The sequence below is a fragment of the Fringilla coelebs genome (genome assembly GCF_963513975.1).
Source record: "Fringilla coelebs genome assembly, chromosome: 1".
NCBI lineage: Eukaryota > Metazoa > Chordata > Aves > Passeriformes > Fringillidae > Fringilla > Fringilla coelebs.
In genome coordinates this window covers 105,733,360-105,754,758 of record NC_140028.1, presented here as the reverse complement: position 1 = coordinate 105,754,758, position 21,399 = coordinate 105,733,360, and the positions used below count along the sequence as shown (strand labels likewise).

The 21,399-nt window shown below is 39.4% G+C and overlaps 1 protein-coding gene across 4 annotated transcripts in view; it reads right to left on the bottom strand.

Moving 5' to 3' along the window:
- LOC311161455 (engulfment and cell motility protein 1) overlaps positions 1–21,399 on the bottom strand; it is a 199,370-nt gene that overhangs the window by 164,234 nt on the left and 13,737 nt on the right. The window contains exon 3 of one of the 4 annotated variants that reach the window (XM_084219036.1): positions 4,297–4,316. The exons of the other annotated variants lie outside the window; for them this stretch is intronic. The gene's annotated coding sequence lies outside the window, so the exon portion shown is untranslated. The remainder of the gene's footprint in view (positions 1–4,296; positions 4,317–21,399) is intronic. 4 annotated transcript variants of the gene reach the window in all.

Below are 21,399 nucleotides of genomic sequence, written 5' to 3'. Positions count from 1 at the left end.
TGCTGGCTATCCTTCTCTCCTGCCTTTGCTTTTAATAATTTCATTGCTGAAGTGGAAATGCAGATGTTAAAAGAGACAGGCACATGACAGAAAACGCTCGCCTCTTGCTTTGAAGATGCATTACGTGACAGAAAGATGAAAATTCCCGCAGCTACGAAGGATGCCAATTTTCTCAGGAACTGTTTCATCTCTAACAAGATCAAACTGAACTATTGCCAGTAAATTGAGGAGGTGCCTGTTTTAACAGTTCCTTTCCTAAATGTGTTACTATTTCCCCTGGTTCATTATCCAACCTGAATTAAGAAATAAGAATCCTATCTTAAAAGGAAGAAGGCAGCAAGGTAGCTTTGCATGACACCAGCCAAGTCATCTCTATGCTATTTCTTGCTGCTTTCTGTTAGGAGAAACTTTACCATGCCAAAGGTTGGCAGTTTCCTCTAGGAGCTAAGAAGTAAAAAGCCTTGTTGAGCACGCTTTCCTTTCAAGCTGCCACAACACATGTCATGATGTATTCAGCACAGCTATTAGGCTGTGTGTGAGAAGGAAAGGCTACAGGTCTCTGTGGCAAACTGTGGCCCTCTAAATTTTCAAATTTCCAAGAATGTATTACATTTCTATATAGATGACTAAGATAGTAATGATAACCCTAAAAGGTGTTTTCAAGCACTTTTAGATTAAATGTTATCTAAGGCATGATTTGACCTTGACCTGCTTTAAGATTTTTTTTGATTATTGACTTATGTGCATTAAAAGTCACTGGAGGAAAAAGCATTTGTATTTAAGATCCTATTTTTGCTTTTGCATGACTTTAAAGTGATGACAGTTTTAAGACCCACTAAAGTAAGCATGGATTAGACTTTAATGCGCTTTCCTTGCTTTTAGTACATAAAATTTTCAAATTATCAACTCTTAGAAAGAATTGCGACTGTCAGGAGTTTTACCATGTCCTTTTTAACAAGGATGAAGAGGGGAAATATTTGTTTATTTATTTTTAAACAGGACATTCATTCATAGAAGAAATCTAAGCATAATACATTTAGTCTAGGCTGTAAAATTCATCTCGCCCACCTTTGACCTTTTTTTCTCCTTTTCTTTTCCGACGGTGTTTTATTTCCCTTTGCACGACCCATTCTTTAAGCCATCCTCCACTTCCTCAAAGAGATTACAATTCACACACATGCCAACCATTTTTTTCCAGGTGGAGATTTTGTACCAACTGCTGAACTTTCATCTCAGCCGAAGTACATCCCAACTGAGATGCAACAGACACATTTCAACCCTCACCAATATCTCTCTGCACTTTTCAGGCTTTTAAAACACGGGGAAGCAAGACCTTCAACTGCCAATTTGGGAAATCCAGAAGTGCACGTTGATATTTCATTCTTCCTATATTTTTTTTTAAATGTCAGATCAAAACAACCTATGCTCTGCAGACGCCAATTGCAGTAGCTTTTGTGAAGGTTAAGAGTTCAAAAAAGAAAGCTGGTTTCTTCATTTAGCATCTTCTTTCAACAATACTGATAAAGAGACACTGAAGGGAAAATGGTTGTGTAGGTATGGCAGCAAGGGGGATGAGAGGATGAGTCTAAAGTTCTTTAATTCTCTTATTTATGACTCTCTCTCTTTGACCTTACCCTCTTCAGGGGACACTGCCCCAAATACTAACAACCAGCAATGAGAAAAAGCTACAAGAAACACACATTTCCTGCTGTCGTCCTCAACACTCACAGAGTAAATAGTCCCCAAAGCACACTTCACCCTGCAGCCTTTGGGAAGACATGTTCCAGACACACAAGATGTAGCCATGCAAATTATAGCTCTTTCAGAAGTTTGTAGGCTCACTATGCCTTCTTTCAAAATCCCCTTCCTGCTCACAGATATAAATCAAGCAAGCCAACTCACTCCATGAAATCAAAACTTCACATGGCCACAAAAGGCTCTCTTTTCTTTCTTTTTTTTTTTTTTTTTTAATATTAACTTTGCACATGAGCAGAAGTAACAAAAGGAATGCACCGAGCATTATCTTGCATTGGTTTTTCTAATCAAAATACATGGCAACCTCAAAAGGAAATGCTTCCAGACCAGTAATGAAGGACTGATTCATATGCCCCAGAGAACAAGTGCTGAACAATGTCCACTCAGTAAGGTTTCAGCTTTATCCCTTATTAAACTAAAACCACGTGTCTGATCTTTTACCCATTTTTGATTTATAAATGTTTCTGCTTTTCAAGATCATGAAAGTAAGTATGAACAGAGGAGTTAGAAGAAAACAATCCATCACAAAACCCTTATACACCAAATGTTAGAATTGCCATCTATCTTACTTCCTTTTTTCAAAAATGTGGATTTATAGATTTGAAGGACTCGATGGGAATTCCAGTTTGAAAGTCACAAAAGTAGACCAAAGCAAACAATAAAATACTATATCCCAAACAAAATATAGCTTCAGCTACTGTACATAAACATCAGTTGGTCATCTGTCAACCAACTAAAATGCCACATGCATTTGAGAAATAGCAAAATATCAGCAAGAAAAAACTGAGAATCCTTTGAAAAGGCCAGAGATTTATCAATTCCAAGTTGCGCATAAATAAATACTCAAATCAAAATTGTGCGGCTTTACATCTCAATATCTTAGGTTCCAGACACTTTACAGACAAGAGTTCTTCACTAGAATGCAAATCTGGACTAAAATCACAATGCAGAATGAGGTTTTTTTCCTTTTGGTAGTGCCCCATTGCAGAAGATATTTGTTCTAAATTTTAAAGTGTGTCACATTTTCCATGGGGCATTCAGGAAGCTCCTAGCACAAAAACAATGAACAGGATGTTGCAGGTCAGGCTAGAGCTACACTCACTGAATGAGAACATTTGAGGAAGGGGAGGGGGAGACACTTTGCACAGTCTTTTGTTACTCAGCATCTTCTTGGTTCCAGCCCTATGCAGGATTTGGTTTTGTGGGATAAGCAAAGTTTGCATGCAGACCTACCCTGGCCAGAGCTATCTCTTGGCTTTATAAGAATTCAATGCCACAGACAATGTTATAGGACACACAACTACAAAACAGCTGTGGCAGCTTCAGCCAGTCCACCCCAGTTCATGCTCTTGGACCATCTGTGAGGCTATCATGAGCAGGTCTGACAGCCAACCTGAACACAGGACAGGCCTGTAAATTTGGGGTTGTTTTAAACATTCCTGCTAATAAAACTATCACTGCTCAGTATTATTCTTGTAAGTTAGATCTGATCTGTTACTACATTGCAACTACCCTGTGTCTGGAAATACCTGGAGCATTAATATTCCCACAGCAACAGGGTAGCTACATGGACTGCAAGAGCAATACCTGCATGCTGAAGTTTCCACAGGAGCTCATAGCTGATGCTCTACCTCCTCTCTGGATCTTTCCTATATATGAAGGCCTCTGCAGAATACTTCAGTTGGATCAAAGTTTATGCAACTTCCAGAAAAACCTCCAGATAAACCCCGTGCTCCCAGCTCTGCTGGAATCTGTGTAAAAACAGATGCTGTGAGCCCGTGGGACAGATCATAGCTCTCATCCTCCCCCCAGCCATGCTGGCTGTAAGATGAAGGAATCACTGAGAGCTCTGGTTCTTTAAACAATTGCTAAGATTCAAAAACCAGTGGCATTTCTTGAAAACCAGTAGGCTCCTGAGCACTGCTCTTGCTTTAGTGAAGTTGTCAACTCTGTTTACAACAATGAAGCCCCAAAAAGCTTTTTGCAGCAGCAGCAGAAGCAGCGTGGATGTTTAGCTTCCGTATTTCAGATCTGCTTTTATTCATCAGACTTTCCACATGGTAATCCTAGAAAAGCAATTCTAATGCAATACTTTCAGCATCAAATTGAGAGGGCTAATTTGTGGCTACAGCTGTGGCCTGTTATCCGTACTTCATCACTCCAATTCAGCACAACACAAACTCCATAATTCGTCAAACTTCGACATGCCTCTACACCACAACAGCAATTAATTTGCCTCTTCCAGCCTCTGCCATTAAAATAAAACTGCAACATACCACAATCTGAAAATAAAACTAATTCAGTCCCAGCCCTACCCAACCTCTCTATCATTTAAACAAAACCCATGCAACTTCAGCATTCAAGAAGTTGGACTTTTGTCAGAAATTTTTTTGATCATATGCTTACTTTTAAAGGTTACTTATAAATCTGACATAGTAACGTCACATTAGGACCTAAACTACAACATTAGCTAAACTTTTTACAGGGACTTGGCAAAAAAAAAAAAAAATCTTGCCTCATCAAAACAAAAATAAAACTTACTGAAATGTTTCCATATTGACCTGAAAAACAAAGGAAAATAAATAAATAAAAATTCCAAGCAAATCTCCACCCAACAACTATGGTACTACAAATAATTTTATATTAAATGACAGTTTCAAAGACAATTCTGAATAAAAAAAATCATCCTATAAATCTTTGAATGGGGGTTTATTTTGATAATGCTATCATTAGGTAAGCTAGGGTCATTAAAGCCCTTTCCACATAACACTGTAATTGGCTTTTCATATCAAGAAAAAAGGTTTTCTTCCTTACATTTGCAAAGAAAACTCAAACAGCAAAATAATATGCATCAGATGAAATAATTCCTTGTTATACCATAAACACAAACCTCACTTCAAAGTAAAGATGATTTTAGACTTGAAATGGGTAAGTTTTTAATAAAAAAGGGAAATTAGAATTAAAGCCACTGTGATTTTATTTGAACTTTTATTTACTAAGTTTACACAGCTCCATTGTACCCTTTTGGAAGGAAGTATAGCTCATATTAGTTCTCTTATGTTGCCTGCTGGAGCATAGGGTAAAATCACTTTGATATTCATCTTAGCAATAAGACTAGCAAATCAGTTAGGAGTCTAAGAAAAAACACACCACTTCCAAAATAAAACTGCATTTCATAAAGTAATTAAACATCCTGTACATGTGGCACAGCTATACCTCTCAAGAAGCTCCATGATTTGAGAGTGACCTCGGAATACAAGCTGTGCAATAGGAAAGAGCCCAAATATGGCACACAACCCCTCATAACAGACACACTGCACTGCAAAGCATTAAGGCATGCCCTTCCAATTAGCTGGACCTTTATGAGTTTTTCTGAGGCTCAACCAAACAGTAAATGTAGCTGCAGCAACCTTCAAAATTATAATTTTAAGTTTTCCTAAAGGCCTGTTTCAAATCAACTATTGCCTTCTGTAACAGGTGTATTCTAAAGGTGCTCAGCCCTAAAGTTTGCTACCCCAGTATCTAAATATAAATCAAGAACTACTTTTCTCAGCTGATATTTGTTGTCTTTGCTACTAAGGTGACTACTAATTCTTGCTGTTTAAAAAAAAAAAAAAGATAGGTGTTGTTTCATTAATTAGTTTTACATGGTAACTTTAAACAAACTATTGCTAAATGCACACAGTTGCACCAGCAGAAACTCACATGGGTACCAAGAAAAAAACATTTATCACTGGAGATATAAAGGAAAGGAAATAAAAACAAACACACAGAAAAATCCCTCACAAAAAAACCCCACCACCAGCCTTCCAGAAACAAGTCTTAGATCGTAGATTTAATACATAACAAAAGATGAGATTGAGAGACAATAATTTTATTGCACATTATAAAATGTCTTCATGTTTTACAAGCCACATGTTATTGACTCACTCCTTCCAATATACAGCAGCCTTCTTCTTCCTTTTACTTTTCCATCATGCTCTTTACTCCCCAGCTATCAGCTAGGCTTTTCTGTCAGACTGATACAGACCTAAGCAAGTTCAAAGCATGTGTTCTCTAACTTCAATTTAGCTTTCAAGTCTGCTGCTTGCTCTTCATGACAGAAAACACTTTTTTGCAACTTAAATTGTTTACCTTCTTCAGCTACAGCAATTAGACTAATGAGAGTTGCTGCCCTCCCAAACAAATTTTTTTAATGCAGTCATTTAGCCTGACAGGCTTGCCAAGCTGGCGAGGAGGGCTTTAAAGCTGCTGGGGAAGAAGAAATTCAATCCATCTCCCACAAAATACTTCTGGAAAAGCTGTCAGCCCATGGCTTGGACAAGTGTACTCTTTGGCAGGTTAAGAACTGTCTGGATGGACAGGCCAGGGAATGGTGCTGCATCCAGCTGGTGACCAGTGGTGTCCTCCAGGGATCTATGTTGGGCCCAGTCCAGTTTAATTTCATCACTGATGACCTAGATGAGGGGATCGAGTCTACCATTAGCAAATTTGCAGATGACACCAAGCTGGGGGTGGGGAAGAGTGTTGATCCGCTGGAGGGTAGGAGTGCTCTGCAGAGAAACCTGGAGAGGCTGGATAGATGGGCCAAATCCAACAATAGGAGATTTAACAACACCAAGACCAACAGATGTATCTGGCAACTTGTCCACATCCTTCTGGATGCCATCCCTTCCGTCCAGCCCACCAAGCTCACTACACAGCTTGGTGTCATCAGCAACCTTGCTGTATGCACCTGATCTCATGGTCCATGTCACTGACAAAGGTGCCCAACAATGCTGATCTCATTAAAGACCCCTGAGGAATGCCACTCATCACTGCTCTCCACTTGGGCATTGAGCTGTTCACCACAGCTTTCTGACTGTGACTCTGCACACAATTCTTTATCCACAAGTTGGTCCATCCATCAAATCCATGTCTTTCCAGTTAGAGACAAGGATACTGTGCTGAACAGTGTCAAGTGTCTGCACAAGTCCAGATAGACTTGATGACATTTGCTCTTCCCTTACCCAACAATGCTGTAATGCCTTTGTATAGGGTCACCAAATTTGTCAGGCACAAATTGCCCTTAGTGAAGCCATGTATGCTCTCATCAATCAGCTCCTGACTTTCCATGTGCCTTAGCACAGTTTCCGGGAGGATCTGCCCCATGGTCTTGCCAGGCACAAAGGTAAGACTTATTGGCTGGTACTTCCCAAGGTCTTCCTTATTTCCCTTTTTTCCCAAAGGGCAGGTCCAGAGGAGGGCCACAAAGATGATCAGAGGGAGGAAGTACGTCTCCTGTGAAAACAGGCTTAGAGAGTTGGGTATGATCAACTGGAAAAGAGAAGGCTCTGTGAAAACTTAGAGCAGCCTTCCAGTACCTAAAGGAGGCCAACAAGAGAGTTGGGGAAGGCATATTGTGATAAGACAAAGAGTAATGACTTTAAACTGAAAGAGGGTAGGTCTAGGTTAGACATTAGGAAAAATATCTTTGAGTGGTGAGGCACTGGAACAGAGGTCTGAGAGATGCTGTGGGTGCCCCATCCCTAGCAGTGATCATGGCCAGCTTGGGTAGTGCCTTGAGCAGCCTGGTCTAGTCTAAGGTGTACCTGCCCATGGCAGGGGGACTGGCACTTAATGGGCTTTAAGGTCCTTTCCAACCCCAGCTATTCTATGATTCATGAGCTCAGGCTTTTAGAATAGCATCAAGAGTGGGTATTTGCGATAAAGCCACAGGAGCTGTTTCAACTTACAACTTTTAGTGACCCCAAAATCCTTCACAAGGACATCCTGAAACATTCCTGTTTGCGTGTTATTGGAATATACTATATCCAAATATATGCATCATTACATATATGTTTCATTACCCAGGTACAAAAAACTATTGTGATATGTCTGTGGGCTTCTGTTCACTGCAGCAAGGGCCAATTTGCACAGGCTTCTAGTACTCTACTCCCCTCCACAAAATTACTCATCCAAGATCATACACAATGTAAAATGTGCAGCTGTGGGGCAGAGGCTCAAGACAAGACTGCAGTCATTGTGAAGATGCATCCTGCTTTGATAGGCTATCAATACTTTGACAAAACTTGAAGGACCTCACACATCTTCAAGAGTTCTGCCCCACAGGAGGAGTAAAACATGAACTACCAAACGTATCATTTGCTTGTATGCGACTTTACCTCACGTCAGCCCATGATAGATTCGTATTCTGCAGAACAAGGTGAAGATTATCTGCTTAAATTCTGCTGGTAAGGCCTTCACACCAAGGTCACACAGAAAGTCAATGTCAGGGCTTAAAGTAGAAAATGAATGCAAATTTCTTTGTTGTTGGTTTCCATGAGGAAAGGATTTCCCCACTTAACTTACAGCTTCAAGGCTAGTGCTACAGCCAGAAAAACAGCTTCTTACATACAAAGCAACAAGGCAAGATAGGTGCAAAAGGAGACCAATGAACTATGGAAATGTGCAAAATCTTATTTCTTTAAGATATTGCATAGATTCTGGATATGACTAAGAATTTTATTCATGAAAAAATCAACCTCAAATAACTCAAAAGAACATTCAGCGTGGGAGGTTCTTTTGCAAAAATTAAATAGCAATTGTAATGAAATAGTATCTTCTACCAAGTTACCAAAGAATTTACATTTTGCTCATACTCTTACCTAACTGTAGAACAAGGAACCATACACAAGGGATAATAGCCAAATTGTTATCTCAAGATGTAGCATTATTTCAAAAACGTGGGTGGGAGAGCAGGAAGCAAAAGCAAGGTTGATTTTAAAAACAATCTTAGGGCAAGATTTTTATTTAGACCTATCCAACAAAGCTAACCTCCACTTCACATCAGCTGCAGACATCTACAGAGCTAATTTTAGCAATATTTCAAAAATGCTGGCGAAGTATAGAGCATATTTGATCTACTTATATTCAAACCTGCCATCATTTGACTTACCTATACCCACAGATGATGCTGCCTGGCTTAAAACGTGGTACTTCAAAAATGCTGCCAGAAGGTGACAAGAAAGGGTATTAGCACAAACCAGTATTTGCTAACTATGCTTTTTGTATTCCTTCCTTCTCACTCACCTGTGCTATATTCACAGGAATGTGACTTTAGTAAGCAAAGCTATAAGCTTCTGCCTTTAAGGTGCACCATCTAGAAGTTTTGTGAACATCAGCAGGTAAACAAAGTTCCAACTCCTCCAATTCTATCACTAGAATGTGTGTATTTTAAGAATCTTAATTTCCAAAGCTGTTGATAACTTTTGGACTCAGTGATCCTTGTGGGTCCCTTTCAACTTATAATATTCTGTGATTAAATCTGTGATTACTTTCCTGAAGCCCTAAAGAAAAAGAAGACTCAGCTATGTCCCAGTTTCCCTTTAAAAATGTACAAAATCAATTCTCCTGTTTAAAAGGTCATTAAAAAGCATTAAAACAATCCCTTTGTTCAGCTGAAGAGATCAAACACTGACTAACTCCATCAGTTTAGGACAATGTGCTATTATGCTTCAAAGTCACATGTAGCACATATCAAATGAAACGTCAGAGAAGCAAGGCATTTAAATGCATATTTGACATACTTTTTGCATCTCAGAACATTTCACTTCTCAATGGGGCTGTGGGTGGGAGAGGAAAAGGTTGGTTTCTTATAGATTTGAATGTAAAGGCATCATTTGGCAATTTAAATCATCAGATGTTACAACTGCCCACTGCTAGATGCTGCCACATACCGGACAAACACAAACCAGAGATCACCATTCTGCATATTCAGAAGGAACATTTACAATCACCATCTGTCTCCTCAGACAGCAGCATTATACAGCCCTCACACTGCAATGCCAACATGAGTAATCAGTCATTAAACTTTTGAGCTACTCATTCATATTTGTGCATAACAATATTTACTATTCTCAAGTACCCCATGTCACTGGACTTATATCCAGCCTCAAACAATGAAAAAAAAAAAAGGCAATGTATTTTAAAAGGTCCAAAGCTGCTTCTGCCATTTTGCAAATCAGCTTCTAGAACGTTAGCCACTGGTCAGCCAGAGCAACATTTCTCTCACATTTTGTCTCCACACCCTCACATCTAACATCTGTGTGTATACACCCCTCATCTTAGGCTCTACAAAAGACAGAGGATCATTTTATCTCACATAAAGATACTCAGGCAGGTGCACCAAAAGCAGATGTAGATGCCTGAACTCTGTGTCACATTAAAACAACAGTTTGTGTCTGACATAATTTCACAGGAAAAAATAATGATACTCATCAGTAAAGTTCCTGTCAGTCATTCATTTTCTCCAACTGAGCCCTCACCTTTATAGCAATGAACAAAGGAAAACTTCAGATTTCCATCTGGATGTTAATCAAATACCACCACAGCCATTGCTCAACATTTCTCATTTGGAGAGCTGTTTGAGGATATAAAAATCATTACTGACAATTTGCAAATGAGGCATGTGAGAATTAGAAGAAGGGTAGAATCAGTAAGTGGAGAGACAGGGTTGGTCAGCCTCTGTGTTAGTACACAAGATATAAAAACTATGAATGTACACTGAACTGGCTAATATTGACTTCTGCTTGTTTGAACATTCCTTCAATTTGCTTAAAAGAAAAAAAATGAAAGTAAATACAGATAAACATTACTAAAAGAAGCGTAATAAGATTGGATTAAACTTCAACAGGCATTTGAGTAAAATCTAAATGCCTTTAATTTGATTTAATGTACTTAACTAGGGAAGTAAAATTAAAACTAAAGCCACTAAATTCTGTTTAATGTCCTTGTATAGGAGTACTGTGTAATTTAATCCACTTTCAAAGCATATCTTAGTCTGGATTAATTCTTCCAAGTGCTCCTATGTAGACAAGCCCTCAACATATGCTAAATGATTTCTCAAAGAAGATAAACTATCATATACTTAGCATAAAAGACTAAGATTACTGATGAGTTGCTGATGACCTATGAATTCCCTTATAACACACCAATACCCCACTTACATACACTAAAGTAACAGAATTCAGATAAACTGGATATCAGTGTTTCCTATCTACTGGAAATCAATTTTTTTTTTTAGCTTGTAGCAAAAAACAGATTCAAAGTCTTAACCAGATCTCTCAGTTTACTGTCTCTTAAATCCAAAGGAAAGATTTAAAATTGACATCTGATTTTTTTATTTACTACTGTCAAGATTGATATTTGCATACAGATGAGATAATATATCTTGTTAAATTTAATTTCATGTAGATTTCTTAATTTCCGACAAATAAAATGTGCCTCCCTCACCAAATTTGAGGTTCAATGCATTCAACCTTACAGAAGGATTTTGGAGGGCATAAGAAGTGGGCTAACTCCTCTGTGGGCAAAGCTTCCCCATGTATATATGATCATATCTACAACCCTTCACCAAGACAACTTGCCCTATCCAAGGGGGAAAACAGGTCAGTGGCCAAAGGTGGAGGTGAAGGCAAGAAGGCTCAGCTATTAAATGTGGCAGGCTCTAATGCACAGCAAGCTGCTACCTGAGGTATTGGTGCTGTTGTGAGAAACCTACATTCCCAATATGGTCAACTAATGAAAGTAAAGCACTTATTTTAATAAGTTGTGGAAGCTTGTTCAGAAGACAAATAAAGCATATTTCCACTAAGATTTTCGCTTAAGCTAGTTAAATTAAGAACCCACCCCTTTTCATAGTTAATTCAAGGATACAGATGAAACTAGAAATGCATCTCCTCCCACTCCTATCACCAACCCCCAGAGAAAAATATTTAAATAGCACATATTTGTAATCTAGAACAGAGAGCAGTATTCTCTGAAGTATCATCTAATTTAAATAAGTCTCTCTCATTAACTTAAAGGCATTCTAAACACTTCATCAATGCTTTGTTGTTTATGTGCTATTTCACACTACATTTCCCCAACATTAGTATACGCGTTTCTATAGACACAAATGTGTAATCCTAGATTTACAGTATTCAGTCAAATCATGTATTAGAAATTGCAAATTTATTCTTAATACCAGTAAAATATTCTGTAGCTATGTAGTTGCCTTTTTTTGCTGCAGCTCCATTAACTGAGTACGCTATACTGTTTGCAAAGTCACAGAATTGCTGAATAATTTTAACTGCATACATGCAAATAATCTCTCTGCTTCTAAATTCTTATGTGGGTCACTATTACAGAACTAAATGCTTGACTACTTCTCATGCATTTGTTGTCACAGTGCCTCTCTCAGACAGCAGTACTAGACAGCATTACCTACTAAATCAATAAAGAACTGGTAGATAATCACTAGCTTTAGAAGCATACAAAAAGAAGAGAATACAGGAGCAAAATCAGCATTTAAATTGATCCATGATAGTTTAAAATTACTCAACTTTGGGCGCAAGAAACAAACTCAGGATCTTCTCCTGTGATATGATCCCAAACCTAAGTTGATTTTGTGAGAATTACTTTGGGTTGGAAAGGTCAAAAATATACAACTTCTCACCAAATGTGCAAGCAATATAAATGTGACATGAAAAGCATTCATACTGTGCCTATTAAATGTACCTGGGACAAAATCTGGCATGAAACAAGGATAAGCATATGCAACTTAACTGAATTTGTGCAAGATAATAACCCAGAGAAATGGATTCTTTTATTCCATCATATGCCTGGAACAACTACTACAACTGTGGTGAAACACAGATGGATAACTCACAGAGCTCATGGGGTGTATACAGCATAACACGGAGCAGATGCAACTAGGATTGTTCACTGCACAAAATACAAAGTATTTGCAAATACTTGTGTCACACCAAGAGATACAAGACGAATTACATTGCCTCTGCAACAGCAAACTAGTCTCTCTTTCCTGATGTGACTTCTTTGATTAAGATTAAGCTTGGAGAATATTCACTCCCTGACCAAAAGAGATGGCATTTGAAACAGACTCCTCCAGAGTTAAAATGGTCTATGTGGTGAGGAAATACAGAAAGTTCACATGGAATGAAGTAGCCATTAGCACAGGTGGCCTGAGAAGGCGCAGATGTCTCTGAAAGCCTTTGGCTGGATCTTCACCTAAAGACAGTTCTAAGCCCAAGTCACTCTGTGATTTTACCTTTAATCTGTGAGATAATGCCATCACCTCCAGAGGCTACACCAGTAGAAGAAACCTCCTGGGCATCAGGAGGACAGATGGGGTCAGCCCTCCACAGGCCAGCCAAGATGACCATGCTGCACACCTGCCACACAGCTTGGGTGTAGGTTTAGTGCCCTGGTAAATTCCCAGTTCAGTGTGGGTTAATGCTCTGCCACACAGTCTTTTTACAGTAATTTTGCAAACCCAGGCTCCAGCAGAAGCAAAAACATAGCCAGCAAGAGCAAATTAAGTAGAAAGCATCAGAAATGCTTAGTAATGCCTAGATTCAGGGCTATATAGAAGATAAGGATAAGGAGATCAATCAGTTCCCCAACAGCTATCTTGAAGGGGCAAGGTTTATCCTCCCTGACCCAGCTGGCTTCACAGCTATAATGAACTATGTAATATAAAGTGCCATCCAGGCACCGTTGTAATGGTAACATATCTTGAACCTCAGTGGCATAAGCAATCAGGAAAAAAAAGAAAACCAACAAAATTTTAAAAAACCAAAACCAAAAAAACCCCCAACCAAAAGACCCTTCCCAAAACTAGCATGACCAAAAAAAAACCCCATAGAAACATAAAAAAATCTACTTGCAATATATCTAATTCAAAGCATTGTTTTCCAGTGCTAGACTGCACTGTGCAGTCTATTTTTTATCCACCCTGCTGCTTTGTAAGATGGATAAAAAATAGGGACAGGAAATATAAAAGACATGTCTATGAGATTTTTATAAAAACAGGCTATTATGTGGATATAAATTATTTGGTTTGGTATTTATTAAGTACCTGTAAAGTGCTCAGTGCTAGTCAAATCATAAAGAAAATTATCTTTTGCTTTAAGAAACTGACAATCTAAATGACAAAAGGGAATAGATAAGATGCAGCAAGAAGCCAGTGATGAATGAAGAATATTTTGCTTGTGTTTTGGATTTGATTGCTTCCTGTCAGCACCTCTGAGCTAGAGTTCTTGCTATAGATTTGCTGACAAGTAGGCAAGTGTGGTGGAAGAGAATTTGGTAAGGCAGCACAGAGAAGCAGAAGTAGAACAGAGAAAGGTAAAAGTCAAGATGAAACAAAACCCAACAAGCTTGGAATCACTATTAGTACAGTGACAAGAAGCATGAAGGATGCCTTAAGTAGTCTGAAAAAAGTGTATGATGAGGATGGAAAACTGAAGGAACCTGAAACTTAGAATATAAACTTCAGACAGAGCTGCTGTAAGAAATCACAGCCGAAGCTGCTGTAATGGCAGAAAGATAGACCAGAACAACCCTGCTTTACAAACCTTTTAGAACAACCAACATGGCTATTCAGGAGACTCATCTGATGATGAAGAAATTTGGTATCAGCTGCTTAGTGTAATGCAAATAGTTATGCAGTTAGGAAAACAAAAATCCATCATTTTTATGGCAAACCTCTCAGCCTTGGGAGTCTGTTCATTACTAGAGGTCCAACATGTCACACTTCTTTATGAAGTTTGTGAGAGAAGTAGCCAAGACTTCCTTTGGCAGTGTAAAAACAGTGCTGTCACAGATGGACTTCATACAAATTGGGTTTTGTTTTATTAATAAATGTCTTTTTCCCCCCTACTCTGAAATCCTCCACCTAAACCAGCTTTTCCCCTTTCTCATCTTACTTACAAAGGTAAGAAAGAATAAGACATTGTTTGTTTGTTTTCTTTTCTTGATAGGAGACTAGTTTTTCTCCAGTTTGGTGGTACTCCAAGTGAAAAGGACAGCAGATACACTCTTGGCAACTGCACAGGGTGGCTTTTATTTTTTTGTTTGTTTGTTTTTCCATAAAACACTTCACTGTGCCAGCTTTCTGAGTAACCTCCGAAATAATATGCTTTTTCTGACAGATGACAGCAGAGCGGAGTAAATAAACAAATTAGACCCATATGAAAGTGTGATTCATACGCAATGTTACAACTCCAAACAATAAGGACAAACATGACTACCAAAGAGGCCATCACTGCACAGATTCACAGAACACCATGTTGCAAGGGACCCACCAGGATCACCAGTCCAACTCAATAATGTATCATTATACATGAGCCTTGAAATGATAATTGCTTCCCAGACTTTCACAAAGATTGTTCCAGCTCTTCAGCACTTAACAGTTGCTGTAAAACTCATCTAGCCACAGAAGGAACCCTCTTATAATGAAGCATAAAGGCCCAGAATGAAGCTAGAGCTGAACAGAACCATCCCCTCACAGCACCTCATACACAAAGAGGTATCGCAACGTTCCACTGAAACCACATGAAAAACAGAGTTTGAAAAGTTTCAGAAAAGTTCAGTTTTCAGGCTTTTGGTTTTGCCCTAAAAAAACCCAAATAATGCAGAAAGAGGCAAGCAAGCACAAAACTCTGTCACGGTAGCAACACTGTTACTAGAGAATGTACAAACCACTGTTTCCTCCCAAGTCGGGCTGCGGCACAAAGGGTGGGCAGCACGCACTCCTGCGGAACAGTCTGCACCAAGGACAGAAGGATTTGATAGCTGCCCTGCTTCAGGCACCAGTGCAGCAAGGATTCAAGGCAGGCAGCAGAAGGGCTCTCAGCCAGCACGTGTAACAGATCACCCTGCTGAAGGATTTTCATCCCCAGACCTCGTGCACTCGAAGCCAGGAGCTGCTGCCGGCACCACCAGCCCGAACAAATGTGGGTGACAAACGGGTGTCACAGCCGGGACAAGCACACGTCAAAACGCCACACACTGCACAGAAAAGCTTATAAACAAACCCCTGGTTGCTTCCCCCTTCTCTGTCCTGTGTTGGTGGTTTCAGGTCCAGCTCTGGGGGGATGAAGGGGGTTCCTGCAGAAAGCCAGGGACTGGCAGCGTGACAGGGCTGGGAATAGGAAATCTAACGGATACGGGAGACCGGCCTTGGTGACTGACTCAGCTTCTGACCCACTCACAGAACTTGGCCAAACTGCTTTTTGGTGCCACTGCTCCTCTCCCAGACTCTGCATGACCTTATTCTGTGTGATCTTGTCCAATTAGGTCAATATCTTCAAGGCAATATCTTCAAGGCTTGTTAATTTTACTGAAAAACAGCCTATAGGCTTGAATAATATGTTAGTTTAAAAAAAAATTTAAAAAAGAAAGGGGGCTGATTTGCTGGTTTTACTAGGATCTGCCATGACAAGAATAAAATCATCTTTTCACTTAAATAATGAAGAATACCCACACAGTTAAACCTGTTAATATTATTTAAAAATATGTACAGCTGGAAGAGTGGCATGTTGCTCTCATTCACAAGTTTGCTACATCTTTACTGACGCCTACGATCTCCCCTATAGGTCTATTTACAGAGGCATTTCTCCCAGGGGCCAAGTTTTCCATTCATGTCCTTTCTTCCCCCTTCTCTCCTGCTTTATCCCCTCCCTCTAGCAGAGCCTTTCAGTCACATTAGGGAAAGCATTTGTGGTGTGACATGGGGAACAGATCCAAGCCTCCAGCAAGCAAAAAAATAAGCTGAATAAAACGAAAAGATTTATTTTTAACCTGGATGGGTTCCCAGACTGAGCTTATTCCCCACCACAACAGGTGTGTCAACACACCTGCGGAAGAAACTGAGCAAACCAAGCTTCAACTCTTGCTGACATAACTACTGCTGACAAAGTCAAATGGATATATTAGTAGGATAAGGACATTTTTAAAATATTAATACTGGAGTGGGGGTTCTTACACCGGGGAAATCTTTAAACATCATAAAATGGACTTAATACATATTCCTTATGTTGTTCACAGTTTCCTTTGCCAGTTTGGCTAATTATACGATATTTAAGTTTAAACATATGTTGCCTCCCTTGCAGTGAATCCTCTCCTCCTACATGATACAGCAGTGAAGTCATCTTGCTGACTTCAAGTTGAATCCTGCACCTCTTCAAGTAGGTGGGCATTTTTAGCTTATCTAGAAAGCAGTCCAGCCCTGGGAGCATGGCAATTCTCACTGCAATGAGCTACCAAGAGCTTGACCACAACAAATATCCTGAAATACGTACTCCAGACGCTCTGTGCATAAGAACCAGCATAACTTCTGCCATCCTGAACATATGGCTCTTAAAAGATGTAAGAGATGCTCAGGATGCATCTGCACTGGAGTGAAAGGTGAACCAGCATACCAGAGACTTTTAATCTCCTTCCTTCCATACCATCACCAACTGACTTTAGGCTTTGGGGGTTTTTTCATTAAAACCAAGACACATAAGATATAAGGAGATTCCAAATGTAAGGAAGTGGCAAATGACTGAGTGAAAAAAAATGTATTTAGAAGGGCAAAAATGTCTTGCAGCCCTTTACGAACTTCCATGTGCTGCAGACAGGAAAATCTCCATCAGTTAGTGCATTACACATTACAACAGCAAGCAAAGAAGCAGAGTACACCACAATAGCTGTGCTTCATTAGCTTAGCACAGCAGAGTTTAGAATTTAAAGGGAATAGACAGCAGCTGAAAATAATTGCATTAAATTAACATTAACCCACAAACCCAGAAGAGGCATATAATATTCAGGACTGCAACAGAAGCAGTAACCCAGAATTAATGTCTGTAAAAGATGAACGATCCTGCTCTAACTGGGATTCAAAATCCTAAAGGAAGAAAGTTCACCTCAAATAATGTTCCCTTAGGTGGGGGGATAGAAATAAAGGAAAGTATGGCCTAGTTAAAAATATCAGTAGGTAGAAACACAAACTGTAAAATGATGTGGTTCCCAAAGGACTGACATTTTTTATGGTTAATACACATATTCCCACACATTCCTTCTCAAAAACAACTTTGAAATTAAATCTAATTTTAAGATCTCTAAGTGAGACAGACACGTGAGAATTTAAACATCTAGGGCAGAAAAGACAAAACCTCAGAGACTAAAGCAAGAAAGGCAGCTGGGACTGGAGTGGACTAAAACACAGCCAAGAGTGACAGCTATAATTCAATTGGTGAATGTACATTACGACAGTCCACGAGTCTTGATTCTAGAAGGGCTTGGAGTAGAAGAGCATCACCAAAAATAAGGTCCTTAATTAATCTAAAGTGTTAGGATGGGGAGACACAAACTCAAGGGAGCATGGTGTGCTCAAAATGAAGAGGAAATTTATGCTAAACATGGGGAAGGGAAGTAAGTATTTAAAACATTTGAGAGATACTGACTTACAGCACCTACTCATTTCATCTGTGAGCAGGTACCAGGAGAAAGCCATGGCACTGTTGGCCAGGAGGAAAAACAATACACCCAAGCTCTTTCTCCCAGCATCAGCTAGAAAAGTCAGCTTGGTCAGGCCCTTGGGAAGCTGCAGGTCAAAAAGCAGAACTGAGCCACCAACTGAGGCCTGAGGAAAGTTATAGCAGATGCTACTATCAGACCAGCTCTAAGACCCCATCTGGTGCCTTGATAGCCCCTAACCATCTGAATTTACATGGTTCCTCCAATTGGAGATAAATTCTACCTCATGAGTAAGCCAGCATTTGGAAACAATTAACATCCTATTTCCATTAACCACCATGTTCTTCCCTTCTGCATCCCTGCAGAATTTAAAATGTTTATAAAAAGACAAACACCAACCTGCGGACTTTACTGTTACAGTAAAACTTAGCAACATGAGTTTGTGCTTTAGGATGTTTTAAAGCTCCAAACAACTGCCTGTCAAACACAAAATTAATTTGCAATCCATCCTTACTGGGCAGTAAAAATTTCTTTTTAGTTGAGCTCTTCATTACAGCAGGATTTTATCACTGTTCCTCTGTACTTGTCTACCATCTGCACAGCACTCTTCCATATGGACGCACAGTACCTTTTTTTTGGTTTTGTTAGGTCTCCTTCATTAGCAATATTCTTTCATGAGCAGAACAGGACTGCCTAAAAGTGTCTAAAGTATAGTGCTTCATTGGAATTTTGAAGTTTTTGATGTTCAAAGTGAATGCTTGCCAGTATTTTTACCTAAACACTTTGATGAAATTGCTAGAGCAGCCTGAATCTCACCTCTAGAAATCTCTCAAGAGGTTTCTAGAACTACTCTGACAATGAGGCTTTGTGTAAAGTCACACCCTGCAAGTTTCAGAGTAGAAGTCAGGTAAGTTAAGAGATGACAATCTAATTTTAGTACAAGTTTTGGCTTTCAGGACTTTAATTTCATTTTTCCTTAAAAAAGCAAAATATATTTGTCTAACCAAAGAGAGAAAAGAGCTTCCATGTCAGCAGCAGGGTTAAGGCAAACCCATCTGAATTCCTGGTGCAGGTTTCTAGCTGTTCACCTCAGAACTTTTCCCTTAGAATTTCTGCTCTACCCAGTTTTCTGCTTTCAAAAACTAGTCTGAACTTTGCCTCTTCAGGACCTCTATTGCTCTATGGACTTGGTTTGATTGAGCTGACAATTTAGAAGTAGAGTACAAAAGGAGGAAAGAGACACAGATTCCATACAAAGAAGCAACAAAATCTGTTGCTGTTTCTTGGGGTACCAAGCTAAAACTTCAGAGGGTGGCAGGAATGTCCCAACCCTTTCAAGCAGCAGATCTGCTTGCCCTCCATACCTAATACAACCTCTTGCCAGAAGAAATCCATCCTGGAGTTTTGGCTTAGCATGCTGGAAATACCAGTTATACCAAAGGTTTTATTTTATATGTGATCTCAGCTAATACTTCCATTTCATGGCACAAGATCTCCTTTCAGCCCTAGCAAAACACAGCATTTTTGATCAATCTTTTCTTTAAATAACTTTTCAAATAAATAACTGAAGCTAAAAATCTCTATAGCTGTTGCTATTCACTCTTACACTTCCATCAGTTATTTGCATAGTCATTCCCACTCCGATTTAATCATTCCTTTCATGACTGTCTAAGTCTACATTGAAAATGAGAACAGTAAATCAAACTAAGCACTTGGCAGGCATGTACTGGTGAGATCACGGCAAGATCCTGGAATAGCACAGGCACTCTCATATGGAAAAGGCTTGTGGAGTTCCCATGCAGTTCAAGTAACCATCATCTGACTCAATGAGCAACACTGAGACGGACACAGCCCTCGGTGGAAACCAGCTGTTAACGGGGTGAACACCCAGGGAAGTGGCAGAGCTGGCATCCAAAGCTTCAGGACTAATGTGTCACGATATGTGATCTAGCCATTTTACTGCATTAATAAAAGCAGCACAGATCAGAGCTTTTTTATCTAGCCACACCATGAAGCTCAGAGGTAAAATGTCAGAAGCAAGAATATGAAGTCCCCATTAAAAGGTAAAGCTGAATGCACAGAGAGGGTTTCATTTCTCTGACTTTCAGTTAAATGAAATATAATGTTTCATGAGGTAGAAAAACAAGGTCTTGTTTAGAAAAGGTGTACTTGGCCCAAGGAGAATCACAAAAGAATGACTTAAAATGTGTTTGTGATTCATCATGGTTCAGTAACTTCTCATGAATGCTAATGTGTTTCAGAGAGATAGAAAGGCTTGTGCAGGTGTGACAGAAACAATTAGTCAGTTATTAGTAAGTGCTGGCTTCACTGGCAGCCACGCTGCTGGAGCTCCACATTACCTGTAAGCCTGCCAGTAACTCCCCACATGCTCCTGATATTTAGAACTGCCAAAGAGGCAGAACAACAAGTTAAATCTGCAAACACTCATTCCTTCCCCTCATTTTGCCTGCCTCCATGACAAAATTTGCAGTTAAAGTAAAATGCTACATGCTTAAGACAGTATGGCTCCTCTTCAGGAGTAAGTGTAAGGAGAGAATCTAAGCTTATCCACAATAAACTAATCTAAACATTAACTCACTGCATTTCCTCTCCAAGACCTTCTAAAAAGGTGCTTATTTCGGAAGAAATATACCTACATGGATCTACCTATATAGAGTAGAGCAGACAGCTTTGTTTAAATTTAAACTTCACCTTGCTTTAGTGTAACTACTCCCTCCACCAGGAGCTTTACAGCAAGCAATAAAACTTTATTCTCTTTTAGCACTCTGGAGATCCACTCATTTCCACAGGCCTTGCAACAACATTTAGAGAAAATTTTCAAAATGTGCTGCCTATTACCCTGATATCTGGCATCCTTTCCTAAAGCAGAAGTCAGAACAGCATGGAGGACTGTTTAATTTAATTTCCTTTCAGCTTTCAAGAAAATACGCTAAGATCCCTTAATTACAAATGATGTTCAACACTTAAAAGGCAACTCTCCAACAGATACTTAGAAAAAAAACCCCAGCATTTTCTGAGAGCAACAGTATAATCCAAGCAATCATGCTCCAACAGCAAGCCAGAGATGTGTTTACAGCAGCAAAGAACAGCCTGGCTTTGACTCTGTGCCTCACTACACACCCGAGACACTCAGCTGCTCCAGCATAATGTTCATACTCACTATGAGACAGACATCACCATTTTTGTAGCATAGTGAATCTCTGAAATGAATAGCAAATAATTCACTAGTGGCTGAATTTATTAGCTATACAAAATTCTCAGAGTCAAAGGCCAGTGAAATGAGATGAAAACCATTAAGCCAGCAGACTTCAGATTCTTTTGATCAAGAACACAGTCATA